At 34.3% G+C, this 21797-nt stretch overlaps 1 long non-coding RNA gene across 1 annotated transcript; it reads left to right on the forward strand.

Annotated features, from left to right (window-relative positions):
- Positions 1 to 21095: 21095 nt before the first annotated feature.
- On the forward strand, positions 21096 to 21797 carry LOC125618718. Its single transcript, XR_007350130.1, has 2 exons — positions 21096 to 21275; positions 21692 to 21797. It is a non-coding gene; the product is annotated as an uncharacterized LOC125618718 (long non-coding RNA).

Here is a 21797-nt window from a genome sequence, read left to right on the forward strand (position 1 = left end):
CCTTATAATTTGAGCAGCTTTGCTCTCATAGGCCCTTCCCCCATGATGTGCTTCCTCTGTTTGGGCCTAGAGCAATGGAGTTAGCCATTTATGGACCAGCACCTCTAAAAACGTGAGCCCCAAATAAACTTTTCCTTCTCTAAGTTTTCTTGTTGGGTTGTGTCACAGTGATGAAACAGCCGACTGAAATACCTTATATTGACTTTTCAGCTCCTGGGAGTTCTATACAACCTGGCTGTATAATATACCTTGCTGTTTATTCATAATAATCACCCTATTGTTTCAAATGTTAGCAATTGATAATAATGTTACTTAATGAAATGACTAATTAGATATCTGTGTGCTGGGGTCTCTTCTAGTTCCATCTCACTTTAATGATGGTGAAAGCCTTCCATTTAATCCAAGAAGGCTTTAGCAAATCAATGACATATTATTGAATTCAACCCTAAAAATTAGCATTCTCAAGTATTCTATTTAGCATTTACTTTTCAAAGGACTTCTTCATCAGTACCTACGGTTTGGTCAACAGATTATAAGATTATTATGGAGAGATTATAAATTCATCCTCCCATAGTGATAATCAGGCTTAGCTTCATGAAATTTTCTGACTTATTTCCTTATCTCTTATCATTAATTTTCAGCTTCATCCACTAGCTATTCTTTCTTTGCTTTCTTGTTATGTATTGCTGCACCCCATGTTGTTCCTCAGTATTTTTTTTTTCATCATTTTCTGCTGCAACATCCTCCCAACTTTGAACATTCTCTCTCCATCTTTTCAATGTCACCTTATAGATGATTTTAAAGATTATTTCTTTCAGCCTTAGTATCTCAACAGTTTTGTTTGCTGTGTCATACTGCTTATTTGACAATGACACTACAAAATCCATAGGTATTTATGTATTCTTCCTCTATCTTGTTTCCTAATTAAATAGTTTACCCTATTCAATCACTCAAAGATACATCTGTGAGATCTCTTTTTTTTTTTTTTGCAGGAGTACTGGTGATTGAACTCAGGGGTGCTCCATCACTGAGCAACATCTCTGGCCCTATTTTGTATTTTATTCGGAGACAGGGGCTCACTGAATTGCTTAGAGCCTCGCTTTTGCTGAGGCTGGCTTCGAACTTGTGATCCTCCTGTCGAGCCACTGGGATCACAGTCCTATGTCTCTGCGCCCAGCCTGGGAAATATTTTTTAACTTTGTTTTTACCTCTATTCACACAAATTTCAAAATTTGTGTTTTTTTTAGCCTAGTTCATTTGTTCTGCTTTAGACCTTCAGTTAAAGCCTTAATTCAGACTTACCTCTTCATATCTTCACCACTGAATGTCATAGTCTCCAAAGCTAATTCTATCTTCTGAATTGCATCTCTCCATTTTCCTCTTCCATTGTTACAAGAATGATAACTGTTAAAATGCAAGATTTGTGATATTACTCATTGCTAAAAACTCTTCAATAGATCACAAATTTCACAGGATAAAGCTCAAACTTCTTAGGAAATCATTCAGGAAACTCATGATCTGGATGCTCAAGGTAACCAAGGTTTTTCTTTCTTCACCTGAACTCCTACTCTTGCCAACATATTTGTAGCTCAGCAGGGTACCATTATTTCATAATTTAGGTGCTTTTTTGATTTTTTGCTTAATTTCTGAAATGACTTTATTCACTGGCTAGAAACTACTTACCCATCAAACAATCCTTCATAAATAATTAATATGTCCTTTGTGACTTCACTATAATATGAACATTCTACCTGTATAACATCTTATTCAACTTATTTGTGTCCATATCTGTCTCCCTTTACTTAGTAAAATGAGTACAGGTGCAGTAAGGCAGCAAATAGTTAATGGCAACATTCTCTGATTGAACTAGGTATGTGAAGATGACTAACTCTGGGACTCTGGAGTCTCAGTCTTGGATTCTTCCTCACCTCTGGTCAGTCTCAGCTTCTACCAAAATTTTAGTATAGCAGATTTTAGAACAGGTTTTACTCAATAATTCTGTACTATTATGATTAAATAGTAAGGGTTTAGATGATTACTGGAAAATTACTACAACATTAAATAAAATAGTATGCTCCCATTCTCTCTATACATACCTTAATCCTGACTACTGTTAGAAATTAATTTCCACTTTGGAGCCTCCCTAGATTACCTCAAGAAATTCAGAATTATGCCTGTGCTGTTCCTAGTTGTCGTTGCCTAGGCAGCTATTAACCTTCCAGTTTCTGAGAAGTGATCCCTATTTAGTAGGTTTATTGAGCAGACTTTGAAAGATAATTGTATTGAGATCCTTGTGTATATTAGGTGCATGATGTGTTTTTTACTGATTCAGTCCACAAATCCTTTTTTTACATTATAAAGGATTTGTTCAAATCATGTGGCTCTTTGCACTGAATTTTCATGTAGCATTTTTCATGTATTTTTACTTTTAAGGGTATTTCTAAATGCTACTGAGAACAAATTTACTCCCAGGATTTACAAACATATATTTTATTTTTTTTTTACCCTTTAATCTAGTGAATGCTTTAAATGTCAGAGTTACTGGGGGCTCCAGATATAGCTCAGTTGGTAGAGTGCTTGCACAAGACCCTGGGTTCAATCTCTGGTACCACCAAAATAATAATAATAATTATTATTATTATTATTATTATTATTATTATTATTATTATTATAATTTAGAGTTCCTTAAAGTCATTTATTTGTGGGATGAATATATGTCTTTCCCATATACTAATTCCCCAACCTAATAAAGTACAAATTCTCCGGTCCTGCATATACACAGGCACATCACTTACTGCAAGACTCCTGAACAGGGTTTCTTCTGACAGATTATAAACTATGTTTTGAGTACTTAAAATAAAAGAAACATTTGTTTTTATTCATAGTGAAAATGAAAAAAAAATCTTTTCACAAAAGTGTTGGTAAATTATAGGATTGGGGCAGAGTATTAGCATTGCTATACCTTCTTGCACTATTTTACCACTTAATTATGTTTTCTAAAAAGAAACACTAAAGAATGTAAATATGCTGTGATGTAAAAAGGTGCATTATAAAAGTCATAAAATAGTTGTTAAGCAATGTCTCTGGAAACATTAAACATGAACTAGGAAGTGAGTGGGACCATATGACCTTCGATATTTCTTTTAGGACTCAAAGATACTTTTATGAATCAATATCATTTTTAAAATTTATTTATTAGTTCTAATCAGTTATTCATGACAGTAGAAAACTCTTCTATTCATTGTACACAAATGGAGCAGAATTTGTCACTTCTCTGGTTGTGCATGAAGTAGAGCCACACCATTCGTGCAATCATACATGTACCTAGGGTAATGATGTCCATCTCATTCCACTATCTTTCCCACCCCTTTGCCCCTTCCCCCCTCCCCTTTGCCCCATGCAAACTTCCTCCATTTACCACATGCCTCCCCATATGGATTAGCATCAACTTATCACAGAAAACATAAGGCCCCTGGTTTTTTGAGATTGTCTTATTTCCCTTAGCATAATATTTCTCCAGCTCCATCCATTTACCTAAAAATGCCATGATTTTATTCCCTTTTAATGTTGAGTAATATTCCATTGTGTATATATAACACATTTTCTTTATCCATTTATCTACTGAAGGGTATCAAGGTTGGTTCCACAATTTAACTATTGTGAATTGTGCTGCTATTATAAACATTCATGTGCTGTGTCCCTGTAATATGCTGTTTTTAATAGCTGGGTCAAATGGTGGTTCCATTCCCAGTTTTCTAAGGAATCTCCATACTGCAATAATTTGCAGTCCCACAAACAATATGTGAGTGTGCCTTTTACCCCATATCCTCGCCAACACTTACTTTGTTTGTATTCTTGATAACTGCCATTCTGACTACACTGAGATGAAATCTTAGTTTTTATTTGCATTTCTCTAATTACTAGAGAAGTTGAACATTTTTTTCACATATTTGTTGATTGATTATATTTCATTTTCTGAGAAGTGTCTGTTCAATTCCTTAGTCCATTTATTGATTGGGTTATCTGTTTTTTTGGTATTAAGTTTTTTGAGTTCTTATATATCCTGAAGATTAGTGCTCTATCTGATGTGCATGTGGCAAAAATTTACTCCCAAAATGTAGGCTCTGTCTTCACCTCACTGTTTCTTTTTTTGAGAAGAAGCTTTTTCATTTGAATCCATCCCATTTATTGATTCTTGATTTTATTTCTTGTGCTTTAGGAGTCTAATTAAAGAAGTATGGGCCTAGTATGACATTATGAAGATTTAGGCCTACTTTTTCTTCTATTAGGTGTAGGTCCTTGATCCACTTTGAGTTTTGTGCATGGTGAGAGATAGGGGTTTAGTTTCATTTTGCTGCATATGGATTTCCAGTTTTCTCAGCACAATTTCTTGAAGATGCTATCTCTTTTTCCAATGTATGTCTTTGGCTCCTTTGTCTAGTATGAGATAATTGTGTTTATGTGGGTTTGTCTCTGTACCTTCTATTCTGTACCATTGGTCTATGTGTCTATTTTGGTGCCAATATCATGATGTTTTTGTTACTATTGTTCTGTAGTATAGTTTAAGGTCTGGTATTGTGAAGCCCCCTACTTCACTCTTGCTAAGGATTTCTTTGGCTTTCTGAGTTCTTATGTTTCCAGATGAATTTTATGATTGCCTTTTCTATTTGTATAAGGAAGGACTTTGGGATTTTAATTGGAACTTCATTGAATCTATATAGCACTTTAGTAGTTTTACTAAATTCTCTTTCAGAGGATTCATCACTAATGTATAGTAATGCATTTGATTTATGGTCATTGATTTTAAATTTGGTACTTTGCTGAATTCATTTATTAATCCTAGAAGCTTTCTGCTTGAATTTTTTGGATCTTCTATGTATTTGATCATGTTGTTGACAACTAATGATAGTTCAAGTTCCCTTTTCCTACCCTGATCCCCTTAATTTTTTATCTAATTGTTCTGTGTAGAGTTTCAAGAACTATGTTGAAGAAAAGTGTTGAAAGAGGGCATTCCTGTCTTTTTCCCTGTTTTAGACGGAATGCTTCCAATTTCTCTCCATTTAGGATAATGTTGGCATTGGATTTAGCATAGAGAACTTTTACAATGTTGAGGTATCCCTACTAGTGGTTTGAACATGAAAGGGTATTGTATATTGTCAAATGCTTTTCCTGCATGAATTGATATAATAACACGATTCTTATTTTAAGACTATTGATGTGATGGATTACGTTTATTGATTTCCGTATGTTGAAGCAACCTTGCATCCTTGGAATGAATCCCACATGATCATGGTGCACTATTTTTTTAAATGTATTTTTATGTGCAATTTGCCAAAATTTTGTTGATAGTTTTTGCATCTATGTTCATTAGCGACATTTCTTTTCTTGATGTACCTGTCTGGTTTTGGTATCAGGGTGATACTAGCCTCATAGAATGAGTTTGGAAGGGTTCCCTCCTTTTTTAATTTATGGAATAATTTGAGGAGTATTAGTATTAATTCCTCTTTGTAAGTCTTGTAGAACTTGGCTGAGAATCCATCAGGTCCTGAGCTTTTCTTGGTTGGTAGGCTTTGATAGTGTCTTCTATTCCTTTGGTTGAAATTGATCTGTTTAAGTTGTGTATGTCCTCCTGGTTCAGTTTGGATAGGTAATATGCCTCTAAAAATTTGTTGGTGTCTTTGGAATTTTCTATTTTACTTGAGTATAAATTTTCAAAATAGTTTCTAATTATCTTTTGTATTTCAACAGTGTCTGTCATGATATTTCCTTTTTCATCACAAATTTTAGTAATTTCAGTTTTCTCTGTCCTCCTTTTTCTTGGGGTGGCTAAGGGTTTCTCAATTTTATTTATTTTTAAAAGAACCAACTTTTACTTTTGTCAGTTTTTTATATTGTTTCTTTTGTTCCAATTTCATTGATTTCAGCTCTAATTTTAATTATTTCCTATCTTTTGCTTCTTTGGATGTGGTTTGTTTCTCTTTTCTAGGACTTTGAGATATAATACCAGGTTTTGTTTATTTGTTGACTTTTTTTTCTTTTAATGTATGAGCGTAATGAAATGAACTTTCCTCTTAGTAATGACTTCATAGTGTTCCAAAGATTTCTATACATTGTATCTGAGTTCTCATTTACCTTTAAGAATTTTTTAATTTCCTCCATGATATCTTCTGTTATCCATGTATCATTCAATAGCATATTATTTAGTCTCCAGGAGTAGCTTCTGCTTTTTATTTTATCATTTATTTCTAATTTCATTCCATTATGATCAGGTAGAATAGAGGGTAGTATCTCTATTTTTCTTGTATTTGCTAAGACTTGCTTTGTGGCATAACATATGGTCTATTTTGGAGAAGGATCTATGTGCTGCTAAGAAAAAAAGTCTTTTCACTTGTTGATGGATTCAGTATTCGATATATTTGTGTTAAGTGTAAGTTATTGATTGTTTTATTGAGTTTTTTAGTTTCTTTGTATAAATTACCCAGTAATATTTTGTTATGGTCTATTTGATTCTTGAAGTTGAGAAGTGTGGTTTGAAACACATAGATGCCCAATTATTTGGGGCATAGATATTCATGATTGTTATGTCTTGTGAATGTATGATTCCCTTAAATATATGAAATTACCTTTTTTTTAAATCCCTTTTCACTAGCTTTGGTTTGAAGTCCACTTTATCTGATATGAGGATGAAAACCCCTGCTTGTTTATGTGGTCTATATGAGTGATATGTTTTTCCCATCCTTTTACCTTCAATCTGTGGATGTCTTCCTGTGAGATGTGTCTCTTGAAGGCAGCATATTGTTGAGTCTTTTTTTAAAACCCAATCCGCCAGTCTGTGTCTTTTAATCTATGTTTTTTAACTTGGTTTCTCCTTTGATTGGCCTTTCCTTTGGAGTACTTTCTTCCTTTGCAGATTTTCATTGTTATTTTTCATTTTCTTCTCGTGAAATATTTTGCTAAGAATGTTCTGTAGTGCAGACCTTCTTGCTGTAAATTCTTTTAGCTTTTGTTTATCATGGAAAGTTTTTATTTTGTCATCAAATCTGAAGCTTAATTTTTCTGGATATAAGATTCTTGGTTGGCATCAGAGCTTGGTATATGTTGTCCCCTGATCTCTTGGCTTTGAGGGTCTGGGTTGAAAAATCTGCTGAGATCTGAATTGGTCTTCCCTTCTATGTAATCTGATTCCTCTCTTTTGAGGCCCTTAAAATTATATCCTTATTCTGTATGCCAGGCATTTTCACTATAATGTATCTTGGAGTAGATATGTTTTAATTTTGTTTAAAAGGCTTACATTTAGGGTCCTGTAAGCCTTTTGTATTAGATTTTCCACTTCATTCTTAATTTTTGGTAAATTTGTTTATATTATTTCAACATTCCTTTGATTTGAATCTCTGTGCCTTCCTATGTCCAAATAAATCTTAGATTTGGTCTTTTAATGCTATCCCATAATTCTTGGATGTTCAGTTCGTGGTTTCTTAACAACTTCACTCTGTGGTCAACTTTATTTTTAAGATTATATATTTTGTCTTCATTGTCTGAGGTTCTGTCTTCCAAGTGATCTAGTCTGTTGATGATGCTTTCTATTGAGATTTTTAATTTGTTTTTTTGTTTGTTGGTTAGTTGGTTTCCATCATTTCAAGGATTTCTGGCTTTTTTTTTTTCAGAATCTCTATCTCTTTCTTGAAGTAATTTTTGCTACCTGTATTTGCTCTCTTATATCTTTTTTGGAGTGATCAATTTTTGTTTGTGTTTGCTTTCTTAGGTAATTCTTTAATTCACAGAGATTATTTTTATTATGTACATTTTAAACTCATTCTCTGACATTTCATGTATTGCGCTGTCAATGAGTTCTCCTGGTGTAGTATCTTGGTTTGTTTGAGGACCTTTCCTCCCCTCCCCCACTTTTATTTTTTTTTTCTTATTGCCTATGTGTCTTCTTGTCTTGCAATGCAGCTCTGAGGTATTGCAGTTTCAACCCTATAATTTTATAGTGTCTCTGCAGGTTACCAATACCTTATCTTTAAGGGCGATATTGATATTTACAGCATGAAATGCAATCAATATGCAGCCATAAATCCATGATTTTCTATTTTGACATTTACAGTTTTGTTGCTATAAACAGACATGATGAATTCAGTTATCTTCTACCATATAGCCAGTAAGTTTGCATTTTCTAATGGTGTGTGTGTGGGGGGGGGGTAGGCTGTGATGTTTATGAGGTAGAATGTGAGAATGTAGAGGTATTATATTATAGAACTAGTGAAAGGGTAATCAAAAGAAATTAGCTGTTAGTAGGAATAAAAAGAGTGAGGTGACCCTATGCAAGGCTCCCTGTTGCCTTTGCAACAGGATGGTGTCTGTTAGCACACCTAGGAGAGATACTTCTGGGGCAACTGGATCCACAGAGACCTAGGTAACAGTCTTCCAGGTCCTGGTTGTTGTCCCTAGATGGAAGCGGCTGTGTACCTAGTTGGAGGCAGGAGTAGTGTCAAGCCTGTAGGTACCTTAATGTTGGGCTTCCAGGCTCCAGTCAGTATCTAAAGGTGGAAGCTTCCCCCACTAAAGATGGTAGAGGCAGCTGTGGAGGTAACCTAAGATGTGGTGGAGATGTCCCTAGATGGAGGCAACTGCTTTCAGAGATGGGGCTGGAAGGATGGGCTGTTCCACGGCATTCGGGAGACTTTTTGATGATGCCACAGTGTGTCATGCAGTGCTGCGATGGCCAGCTGCCTCCTGGCCCTGTCTGATGTCCCATGGTGGAGATTACCATGTGAGAAGGGCTATGGCGGTGGCTGCAATATCCCAAGATGGAGGTAGTTTGGGTGGAGCCACTCCATTTGAGTGGAGTTGAATATGGAACCTCAGTGTGGTCCCTGCCCAGGTGCAGTGTTCCTCTCTACGGGCAGCCATGGGGCAGCAATGGGCACTTGGTGGGTCCAGGATGAAAATCATTTTGATTTAAACTAATATTTTGTTCCTAAAAGTATATCAAGGCAAATTAAGGTTAAATTCTTTAAAGACAGGCAAGAAGAATGAAAGAATATTTTCTTTGAAAAAGAATGCTCTTCCTCCTTTAATTTAAAAAAAAGGAAGAGTTCAGTTTCAAGGAGCAAGTCTTAATTATAAAATTATGATATTGCATATTTTAAAATAATAAGATTGCCTAATTTTCCCTAACACTACTGCCATTTAGCCATTTGAAAATTATTTTTTAAATTACATTTTGAGAAAATAATATGTATATTCTAGTCTGTCCCTTACTTCAATTTTTTATGTTTTTATTGGTATATCATAATTATGCATAATAGTGGGATAATTGTGGTATATTTGTACATGCACAAAACATAATTTGATCAATTTCATTCCCAGTACTTCCCCTTTCCCATATATCCTCACTCCTCCTAATGCTGTTGACTCAATAAATCTTGTTTAAGAATAAGATAAGATAAAACATGTTTCACCCACATCAGTTTTAACTAATATATTATTTCAATATTTCCAAGTTATAATTAACAAAACATGCAAACAATATTGAAAAAACTAAAATTCAGAAAGATGTTTTCCTTTTCTTTTGCTCATGACGAACATATTATTCACTTTAAGCAAGTTTCTTTCACTTCATTAGAAAGCAGAGAAGCCCCTTTACACCAGCACTTTGCCTCAAGTAAGCTACTAGAGTCTCTGGGTTCCAATGCAGCACTGTAGTTGCTCTTAGAAAGACGAATGAACCTCAGGCATATTCAGAACAGTTCAAAGGAAATCCCAGGAATCCACTTACACTACTTATGCCATGCAGATTTTGAAGAGGAAATTATTTTTACTGTGTGGATTGCCTTTAAAAAAAAGAAAAGAAAAGAAAAGAAAGGTTGATATTCTAATGTAACAGGACTAGATGAGGAACCCATACTCCATGCCGTGCAACATTAGAAAACACCATTTAAAAAATATTTTTAATTGCATTTTCATGAATACTGAATATAAAGTGTTCCTTTTTTCTCATTGCTAAAATTATGTTACTGTTGCTGCTGCTTTTACTGTTATAATTTTATTTCAAAGACACAGTATGTCTGAAGCTACTGAACACTAGAGTTATCTTAAAAGTAAATAAGTTGAGGTAAATGGCTAAATACAGAAAGGATTGCAATAAATGTAGAAAATATTACAATAAATAATGCAGTTTCAGCACTAATATTGATTTCTTAACCTTTGATGAGAATGTACAGGTTTAAAATATATTGGTTCAGAAATAAAATCAGTTCTAAAAGCATTTTCAGTTATTTTGCACTAATGGATGAAGGTTGTTTGATTTGAAGTCACAAAATCAAATTTAAATCACAGGTCTTGGTGTAAAAATCTGGGTAAAATGCTATGCTGACTTAAATAGGAATATAACACAAGCTGGAACATAATATTGTTTTAAACATCATGTGAAACAGTTATGTGAAGCAGACATATTTTACCTCACACAGTAATAATTAAATGTCAATTATTAACCTGCACAAACCAATAATGTTCCTAACAATCTGTGTCATAGAGTTAATTTACATTTTTTAAATTACTATTTATTTACTTGTTCAGCAGTTAAACACTTGTTTTATTTTATTTTTATTGTACACATGTAAACTATGCATAATATTTTGATATACATATAAAATAAGTAAATAATATGGTCCAGGAAATTAACTTATACATCACATACCTTTACATTTTTTTAGCAAAAGCACATTTTTTTAGCAAATCTCCAGTACAATATAAAATACACTGTTATGTAGTTCATTAGATCCCTAGACTTATTTATCTTACATAACTCCAATTTTGTGCAGTTTAACCAACATCTCCATTTTTTTCTCTCACTCCCACACATCCCTGAACACCAGCTTCTATTCTTTGTTTTCTATGGATTCAATTTATTTTACATTCCGTGTATAAGTAAGCTCATGCATATTACTGTATCCGTGTTAGGATACACTTAGCATAATGTTTTGTAATTTCATCCAGGTTTCATAAATCGCATGAATTTCTACTTTTTAAAGGTTTAGTAATATTCTATTATTTATATGAAATATATGCACATTATATATATGCACATATATATAATGTTATCTATGTATAATATATGTGACAGAAAATATTGAATATAATGGAATATATAATCTATATTTTCTTTATCTATTCATCATATTAACATTTAAGATGTTTCCTTAACCTGGTTACTGTGAATAACAAATAAATGTGGGAGTACAGTAGCTCCCCAAAACACTGATCTCAGTTCTTTCAGATATATTTTCAGCAGAGAGTAGTCCTATTTTTAATTTTCTGAGGAATCTCCATACTGCTTTCCATAATGCATTCCCTAATGATTCATGACATTCAGCATTTTTTCATAGGCCTATTGACCAGTTTTATGTCTTCTTTGAAAAAATGTCTATTCAGATCCTTCCCCCAGGTTTTTTAAATGGGGTTGTTTTTGTTTTGTTGCTATCAATTGAGTGACTTCTTTACTAGAAATTAGACAGTGTCTATTCCTCCCATGCTCCCTCTGCCTATCCCATTAAGAATCAGCCTCTTATAGCAAAGACAACACTCACATTTGGTTTTTTGGGGGATTGGCTAACTTCACTTAGCATTCTCTTCTCTAACTTCATCCATTTATGGGCAACTGCATGATTTTATTCTCTTTTATTGCTGATAAATATTCCATTGTGTATATATGCCACATTGTTTTATCCATTCATCTATTGAAGGGCATCTAGGTTGGTTCCACAGTTTAGCTATTGTGAATTGTGCTGCTATAAACATTGATGTGGTTGTGTCCCTGTAGTATGCTGTTTTTAAGTCCTTTGGGTATAGACTGGGTCAAATGGTGGTTCGATTCTGATTTTTCAAGGAATCTCCATACTGCTTTCCATATTGGCTGCACCAATTTGCAGTCCCAACAGCAGTGTATGAATGTGCCTTTTCCCCTACATCCTCGCCAATACTTATTGTTGTTTGTTTTCATAATAGCTGCCATTCTGACTGGAGGGAGATGAAGTCTTAGAGTGGATTTGATCTGCATTTCTCTAATTGCTAGTGATGATGAACATTTTTCATGTATTTGTTGATTGATTGTATATCATTTTCTGAGAAGTGTCTGTTCAGGTACTTGGCCCATTTATTGATTGGGTTATTTGACTTTTTGGTGTTTAGCTTTTTGAGTTATTTATACATCCTAGAGATTAGTGCTCTATCTGATGTGTGAGGGGTAAAGATTTGCTCCCAAGATGTAGGCTCTCTATTCACCTCACAGATTGTTTCTTTTGTTGAGAAGAGACTTTTTAGTTTGAAGGGAGGAGCCATGGGGTTATAAATGATGCTGAAATGTGATAATTATTATTATCCAAAATATATGTATAAAGACATGAATTGGTGTGAATATACTTTGTATACAACCAGAGATATGAAAAATTGTGCTCTATATGTGTAATAACAATTGTAATGCATTCAACTGTCATATATAAATAAAAAGAGCAAAAATGAAAAAAAATGATATTAGACAGTGTACAAATGAATTACATGTGTCAGAGTTAATTCCTTAAAAATATTATATGTGAGAAGACACATATTTAGCAAAGTTAAAGATTGCTCTAAACTCTAGAAATTAAAAAAAAACTTAAGAAAAATTTCAAAATCAGATAAATCAGATTTCCATTACTATAGCCAATACCTAGATAATAAACTTATTTATTTATATATTCAGCTCACAATTTTGAAGGTTCCAATCCATGTTTTGTCAGAACCACTGCTTTTAAATATTTGATGAGAGTGCAGCAGATCATGATAGTAACACATGGTGAAGGAAAACTGCTCACCTCATGGCTGAGATGGGAAAAGCAAGAACAAGGAAGACACCAGGGTCCTAGCATCACCTTTGGGCCATATCTTCAATGAACTGGGGACTTCTCACTAGACCCCATCTACTAGCATTTCCACCAACTACAAGTAGTGCCACACTGGGGGTGAGGCTTTGACCACATAGAGCTTTGGAACACACTTATAATCTAAACTATGCCATTTTCTTTCTGTTTGTAAGCTTATAAGATTATGTTACATATTTCTACTCAAAGTGTGTTTATATGGCCATGAAGATGATTTCTCATATGATTTTCAGTTTTCTTCCAACAAGAAACAAAAAAAATATATATAAGAAAGACAGTATATTCTGGCACTCTCCCAACTAATTAGAGTGCTATTCTTATAGATTCACTGTCTAAATCAGTCCAAAATCAGTCTGAATCAGTCCAAAATCTTAAATAGTGAACTCCTAAGTAAGACAGAGGTCAGGAGGGTTTCACTGTGTAACCATGGCATAAGAAGGGATGTATTCATGATACTTCAAACTTGTTTATATTCTATCATCAGGCTAAAACCTTCACTTCCTAAATGTGCCTTGAATTTGCATGCTGTCAGTGAAACTATCTTGGTATGTTAATGTTTTTCTTGATAAGAATTCCAGGGGAGATAAACGGCAAGGGCCTCAAGCTGATTCTGAAGATCTTTAACAGTCATCATTACATTTATTATGGAGACTGGCATCACCATTCTTAGAATTTCGATTCTTTCTCAGAAGAAAATTATTCAAATTTGGAAGGAACACTGCTAAGAAAAAAAATAAAGGAAGATTAGTGTGAATGACTATAAAACTTTTATAAAGATAGTCAATGTACTTAAATGCACTTGTAAGAATAGAATAAAGAGGGTTATTTTATTTAAGAGTATTAATACATGAGATTAAATATCTTCAAATTATGTTTTAAAAATACAAGAGTGTGTGGAACTGTTAGTTTTAAGAATGGGAGCATTTACAAGGTAAATTAAAAATTCCATTTGATTACAAATACCATTTTAACCCTCTCATCTTGCTTTAAAAGGCAAACTTTTTATTATATTAATTCTCTTAAATTATTGCACATAAATATGAAAAATACCTTTCATTTTTGTATATGTATGTTTTTTCATGTCCTTTGTTTTCTATACAATATTAGAAACTTTTTTTTGTTAAAAATTTTCCAATGCTACATGGTCTTTGAAGAGTTTTCAATTTATAAATGAAAAATATAACTTTTGCATCAGGATTTACTAAGGTAATTACAATGGGTTATTTGCTATTCCTGGATGTCTTTGTTCTTGAAAAATTTAAAAAATTTCTCCATAAACTTCCACTTCAGGTATCAATACATTTTGAAATAAAATCGAAATCACAAAGAAGGATGCATTTGTAATGAAAATAATAGATTGGTGGTTCAGAATAAATAATAATATTATGTCCTTCAGGTGGTATTTACTTTTTTATATTTACTTTGTAATAATTATTCAAGCTGTGATATTATAAATTAGTCTTCTCTATGGATATTATACTTCAGTGAAAATATTTATAAAATTTTAAGAAAATAAAGTAATCACATTGGGAGAAGAGGAAATACTTTCATGGCTTGGTAAAGCTATGTTCAGTACTTCAGACTGCCCATCTATGACATTAATAAGGAAGAGTTTGTGTGATACCTTCTGACAAGTCCATAGTGAAAGCTCTTAGTTCTTTGGGGACATCTATGGTGAGGGGGTCACACATTTCTTGACTGCTGTGACAGTGGCATTTTGCTTTCATTATTACTGGGTATTTTTTAGTCAAGCTTCATCTTGAGGTCCTCCTAAGGATCTTATACCCACTAATACCTAAAGCCCTTTGTCCTTAAAAAATAGTAACATGGATTTTGTTTGCAACTAAGCAATCTGATCATTAAGAAATAACTGACAAGTTTTTGAGAGATTTTAGTTGTGAAATGGTCGAATTTGGGGGTTCTTGAACTGTTCTTACTAAAGTAACTGTGGCCCTTTGTTACCAATTAGAAGAGAATCAAGAAGCATCTCTTTTCCAGAACTTTTATGAAGCAGGCACTAGTTTGAACAGACAATATCTAGTACTGATGGAGGACCTGGAATTGTATGGCTAACAAAAAGGTCTTCCCATCCTAAAAAAGTTGAGAAAAAATTGCAGATAAATTGGTGGGCAGAAGCAACTACACACAGAACAGGATGATGGAAACTATCTATAACAAGTACAAATATCTTTGTGAATCAAAATATTCTGAAAAAATTTTAAAAATCACATTAACTGTGATCGTTTGGAACAGAGAGAGTGAGAAGTGTAAAAGGAACAAAACAATATTTGAAATTACATTTAATCCAACCTATAATAATTTACATAATGCACAAACAAGCATGTTAAGCAAAGATCATTAGAATCATAAGATTAAATTTTAGCATATATTTTAGTTTTCTTAGGTACATTTATTGTACTTATTATACAATTTATAACTTGACCAAATCATTAGCAATTGATATTAGCAATTACACTATGGATCATATGTTGGTCAATATTAAAACTTTATTATTTTTTAATTATAACCTTTAGTATTTTTATCTTCTCAGATATTTATTCTGAAAATCTTATGAGTACTTTTAAATATTTGTAGATGCTTCTGTTTCTATTTCATTTTGTCGTATTACTTTATAAATTGTATTTATAAAGTATGAATTTAGAAATTAATTCAGATCATAATATTAGAATTGAGATGATGAATCCAAATGATATGAAGTATTTTGTTCACATGACACAGACTTGCATATCTATGACATAAATAAAGAAGAGTTTATGTACAGCTGTCTATATACTAAATTTCTATTAACATCATAAATTTTACATTCCTTAAAGTTTTAAGTCCTTTCTCTTGAAATTTTATTCAGTTGAGTAGAATAAATACAATGCATTTTTACTTCCCAATAGTGAGATAAATATATAATACTTTGTAAGGTAAATTACTGAATGAGAGTTTGAGTTCTCACTGATGATTAAGAAATATCAACAATTTTGTGAAGAGGAAGTGAATGAAATGAGGAGAGTTACCAGTGTAGAATCAGGCATTGGTGAGGTCATGCTTGTAACCAAAGCAAATATTAGTTTCTGCAACTCAGTCAGATGCTGCATGCTCTATTCTGTGCAGGATATTCTATATAATATACATTTTCTTACCCCAATGCTTTTATTGTATCCAGTGAGAAAACTGCTGGAGTGTTTTGAGATAAGAATATTTACTGTGTGTACCTCTGCTGACATTTGTCCACTGAGACAAGTCCTTTAGTAAATTGTTTCTCTATTGACATTTGATCTCAATGGAAGTTTGTGTTTTCTTATCTAGCAGATAATACCCACAAAGTATCTATTAGATATTAAAATTGTGTCTTTAGAGATTGGCAAAATCCTTGTTTACACTTAAAAAGCAATGTTCCCTCTCATGTGAAAATCCTTTCAGTATTCTCACAGTATATACAGTTTACTACTCATTTGGATATTAACTAACTTATAATATTATTTAAATTAAATAAGTCATTAACTTAATTATCCCACCAGCCTTCTAGAAATATTAATTTCACCTCAATGTGATATCTTCTCTCAGCAAATTATACACTCAAAATTTTATTGAAATAGAAAGTACGTAAAATATAGTAAGTTAAGAAAGGATTAACTGTATAAGAATATTGTGTTATTATTTTTAATCAAACTGTTTTCCTCGGTTTATACCACCAATTTTCACTTCATGATCCCTCTCTAATTAACTGATGCATTCAGGCAAATATATATGCATTTGTGGGGGCAGGGTGTGGATATCATTAGCCTTGCTTGGTGGAAACTGAGACTAGGATTTATAAAATGACCTCAAAATTAAACTGGATACTAAAATAAAAATGACAGAAATAAAATGAATTCAAATTTCTCTATAAAACCTTAAGAAAATTCAATAGAGTTGCAAAAAAGAGGAAGATAATCATAAGAGAAGCTTTTCCAGGAAGGATTGCATGCATTACTGGATTTTGCTTTGCACAGAATCTCACTAATTTTACCAAATATGGAAAGACAACACACCAAGGAGTTATGAGGGAATTGAAATAAATTACACAGCTAGACCCTCCTTAAAACTCACAATAGGCAGGAAAAATGTTTAAAACATACAGGCAGAAAGGTTGTAATTACTCAGAACGAATTATCTGCAGCAACTGAGAGGGATTTGAGAGTAGAGAGAGATAAAAGAGAAAGTGAAATGAGAAGATGTCTACTGAGATGGTAATATCAAGGGGAAAGATATTTGCAGAGTTCCAACTGAAGCAATCTAGCTCTAAAACCTAAACAAAATTTCTTGTAATAGCATGCTGTTATCTTTATTTTTGACATGGTAACCGAATTAGAAACAAGTGAATTTTAATAGTAGATATACTTGAAGAACTTTAATATTGGGAAAAAATGAAAATTATTATCTCATATCTGTATCTATCTATTATCTATCTATCTATCTATCTATCTATTTATACACACGTATATCTTGGGTTATTATACAATAGAATGTTAACTTATTAAACTTTCTGAGGATTAATATAGAAACATAAATAGCATTTCTCTCTATAAAGAACAAGAGTTTAGAGCACATAATACAAGAATAGAGAACGATGCATAACAAAATGATACCAAAACTGTGCAAACAATAAATAAAATCAAGAAATCCTTTGAAAAATCAAAAGAAAATAAATGGAAAGTTTTTAGTTATTTATCAATAATAAAAAGTAGTAAATACATTAATTACCCTTAAGTAAATACAATTTTACAAAACCAATAGGAATATCAGAATATTTTATATTTTGGAGTGTTTGTAATATTAATAAAACAGTGCATGTGTTAATACCAAAAACATTTTTAAAGAAGATGATACTAGTAATTTATAGTAACATATTTTATTAAATATAAATTATTAAAAGTATTATCTGAAGAAAAAAACCCACAAAAATAAAACACTTGGAGAGTGTGGAAATACACTCAAATACACATATTGCAACAGTCTTTCCAAATTATGAATGAGTGTATACATCTTTCATACTACTATTTTCCTAGGTGGTGGCAAAAAGCTGAAGTGTAGAGATAGTCACTCTCATTCAACTTTTTTCAATTATTTAAAAGACTCCTATGCAAAGAAATGGACCTGTCTCAAGTCTTGGCACAGTATCTTAGAATAATAATGACACCATAAAAGAAGATCTAGGACCACCCTTTCAGCTCCTGCCTATCGCAGGTGAATTTCATTTGGTCTGGAGTATATGAGAAATTAACCGAAGTTGTTACTTACTTTTGATCTTGAATTGTAGCTCTGTCCTTCTGTAAAATGACTGGTTTCTCAATATCAATTTGACTTCTTCTCTTAAATGACACTAACATTTTGCTAACTTTGTATCATGAAGTAGTGTGTCTTCATCTTAATGCTAATTAATGCTAATTCCTCACTGATCCCATCTAGTTTATCCTCTTAAAAGGATCTTTGTTTAACTTGTCCTAACATATGTCTCCATACAAAAACATGTTCTGTGGTTTAGATAATTTTTTGAATTCCTATGATATATATATGATGTGAGTCACTTCCCTATCCTTAACATACAACATTTACTAGAAGATAAAATTGAAAACAATTTTGTGTTATTAGGTAAATAAAAGAGAAAGAAGTATTTGATAAGCAATGTAACAGAAGCAGTATAATAGCAGTGACGACATTCAAAAGTTATTTTCTTTTTAAATAATTTAACTTTCTTATATATATTTAGACAGAAAACTATATTAATTGTAAGCATATAGATAATTCTATATGAGTAGATAATTAGAGAAGCAATGCATACCTGTTTCTTACTTTAATAAAAAAAATTGAGATGCCTATTCTTTCATCTTTTTAATTTATTATGTCAGTAAATATTATTTTGACCTCTTAAGCAAAATTTTCTTTAAAAGTTGTATCACTTGCCAAAAAGAAAAACAATAGTAAGATAATTCTTGAAGTCGTCACATGAACTTGAATAAACAATAGTGATATTATCTCATCATGGAGTTTGTATTTTTAACCTATTTTTATTCCTATATTTATGATTTTTATGGAATTTAATTACAATTTTCCAAATTAATTAAGTTATGTGGAATGAAAATTATTCCTATAACAGCAAAATAAAAAATGATAAAAGTACCAGAATATTAACCACTCATGTCCAGAAACAAAAGCCCTTTTTGAACTTAAAACCTGCTATTTAATTCATTGCATATCTAATTAGACTATAAAAATTAGTAAACACTAAGAAACTATAGAGTTATTTTCTTGAATTTGTAAAATTTTAGTAATATTAAATAAATAAAAAGAGGTGGTGAGGACAACTTTGTTAGTGAGCTTTTTGTCCCTGTGAACAAAATAACTGACAAGAGCAATTTAGAGGATGAAAAGTTTCATTTATGGTTTCAGAAATTAAATTCAGAATCACCTGGCACTGGGCACCAGGTGAACCAGAAAAACTTGGTGGAAGAGTATGGTGGAGGAGAGCTGTGTAGCCCATAGGCGCTGGGAAGAAAAGAGAGAGCATGAGGAACCAGGGACAAAATATAAACCTGAAGAGAATACCCACTGCCTCCTGTCTGTCAAATGGATTAATCCATTGATTGGGTTACTGATCTCATAGTTTAATCATTTCACCTCCTGCATTAACACAAAATACCAAAGCAAAATAGGATGAAAAAATGAAAGGGGTCTTATCTTTGTGCTTAGAGAGGGAAAAATGGGGTTAGGGAGAGGAAGGAGGAAAATTACCAAGAGGAGAAGTAAGGGAGTAAGAAGAAAAGGAGGAGGATGAAGGAAGGTGCGAGTCATTTACTTTTAATAATTTGAAATATATAAAGAATACCGAAATAGCCTGGAAATAAAATGGGATCACTCACAATTCCAACTTAGTGCAAACCACTACTACTCTTTTAGCACAGAAGCTTTTAACTATTTCCATATGTGTAGGAAAATTAATTCCAGTGCTAAAATCTATATTCTCTTCATCCTGAGCATATAGCTAGGATATATTTTCCATATATTTTGTGCAACTAGGCAAAGTTTTGTGCTTGAACTTTGGACAAAAACTGCTGCCAGAGGAATTGAACAAGTTGTGCTTTGTCATCCTAAAATCAGCACACTATAGTGACATAGCCATATCAATGTTTATAGAAGCTGCATTCCTAATGGCTAAGCTAAAGAACCAAATGAGGTGCCCTTGAACAAATGAATGGATACAGGTCTCGTGGAAGATGGCGGCGAAGGGAGTGCATCACCCCTGTGTACCGCATCACTGTGCGGGAGAATGACGAGTTAGAACGGCTAAAAGCTATCTTGTTAGGAATTTCCAGCAAAATTGGGGTGCTCCAAAACCTAGAGGAAGGATTTCCATCGCACGAGGATCAGCTACGGGGGCTCAAACGCGAGCGATTTGTCCGCATGAAGGGTCACGCTGCTTATTCAGCAAATCGCCACGCGGCTAGAGTCTGCGGCGTGCGCTGGGAAATGACGAGATAGCAACGCAAAGATACAGCGCTGCGGATTCTACGGGCTCCTGCTGGCTGTGCAATCACTGTGCTCAGTGCTGAATTCTGGGTTTGAGACGGGGGAAGGAAGTGGTCCAATTCGCTTCTCCACACCGGTCAGACCACAGAGGAAGCCAGCGGCCACCATCTTGGAGAGTTGAGGTCACCATCCCTGTTTTTGACTGATCGCAGCTCATTCAGCTATAGAACAGGTAATTTCAGTCTGCTATTCGCCTGCGTCTCGCAGACAAATTACTCAGGCTCAGTGCTAAAGAACCCGCGGAAACTGCTTCTTGGAGCCTGCTCCTATCAGAACATACACCAAGCCTGGAGCGGCCGAATTCCGGCTCCCGGAACTGCTCTGGCCCAGGGCTAAAGAACCCGCGGAAACTGCTTCTTGGTCCGGGTCCTGCTGAATACTGTGGAGGTAAATACCAACCAAGCCTTCATAGGCAGTGGCAACAGGATTGAGACGGGGCTTATGAGGGCCGGTCAGGACTCACCCGTTGCTTTGGTCACCCGGCAAAGGGAACGAAATGCTGCCATTTGCATGGGATACCAACATGGAAGAGATCTGATGTCATCAGAAAGCGGTGGAGGAGATAACTTCATCGATACCAGCAGCGAAAGAAACAGTTGGTCTCCTGGTAAAGAAAGTGAGTCACAAACACCCGAGTCTCTCTCACTTTGTCATCAAGCCAGAGGGGCAGAGCAGAGCCGCCACCTGCACCCAGAACAGGCCCATGGACCCGCTGGCGTGGTAGTCACGTCACCCCAATTGGAGTAGGGGCAGAGCAGAGCCGCCACACGCGCCTGCAAGGTAGGTAGACCTGCGACCGACCGGCGGAACAGGCCCAGCGGCCTGCAGGCGTGGTAGTCACGTCACCCCAATTGGAGTAGGGGCATAGCAGAGCCGCCACCCATGCCCACAAGGTAGGCAGACCTGTGACCGGTGGAACAGGCCCAGCGGCCTGCCGGCATGGCAGACACATCACCCCAATTGGAGTAGGGGCAGAGCAGAGCCGCCTCCCGCGCCAGGAACAGGCCCAGTGACCCGCCGGCGTGGTAGTCACGACACCCCAATTGGAGTAAGGGCAGAGCAGAGCCGCCGCCCACGCATGCAAGGTAGGCAGACCTGCGACCAACCGGCAGAACAGGCCCAGCGGCCCGTCAGCGTGGTAGACAGATCGCCCCAATTGGAGGAGGAGCGCAGCCCGCCGCCCTGCCCCTGGCAAGGGAGTAATTTCAACTATACAAGAGCAATATAAAGTATATAGGGGGAAAATCTCAATAACACAACTGTTTCACCAAGCAGAAAGAAACGCGAGCAGTAATGAAAAGA

This window comes from Marmota marmota, unplaced genomic scaffold (genome assembly GCF_001458135.2).
Source record: "Marmota marmota marmota unplaced genomic scaffold, marMar, whole genome shotgun sequence".
Lineage (NCBI taxonomy): Eukaryota > Metazoa > Chordata > Mammalia > Rodentia > Sciuridae > Marmota > Marmota marmota.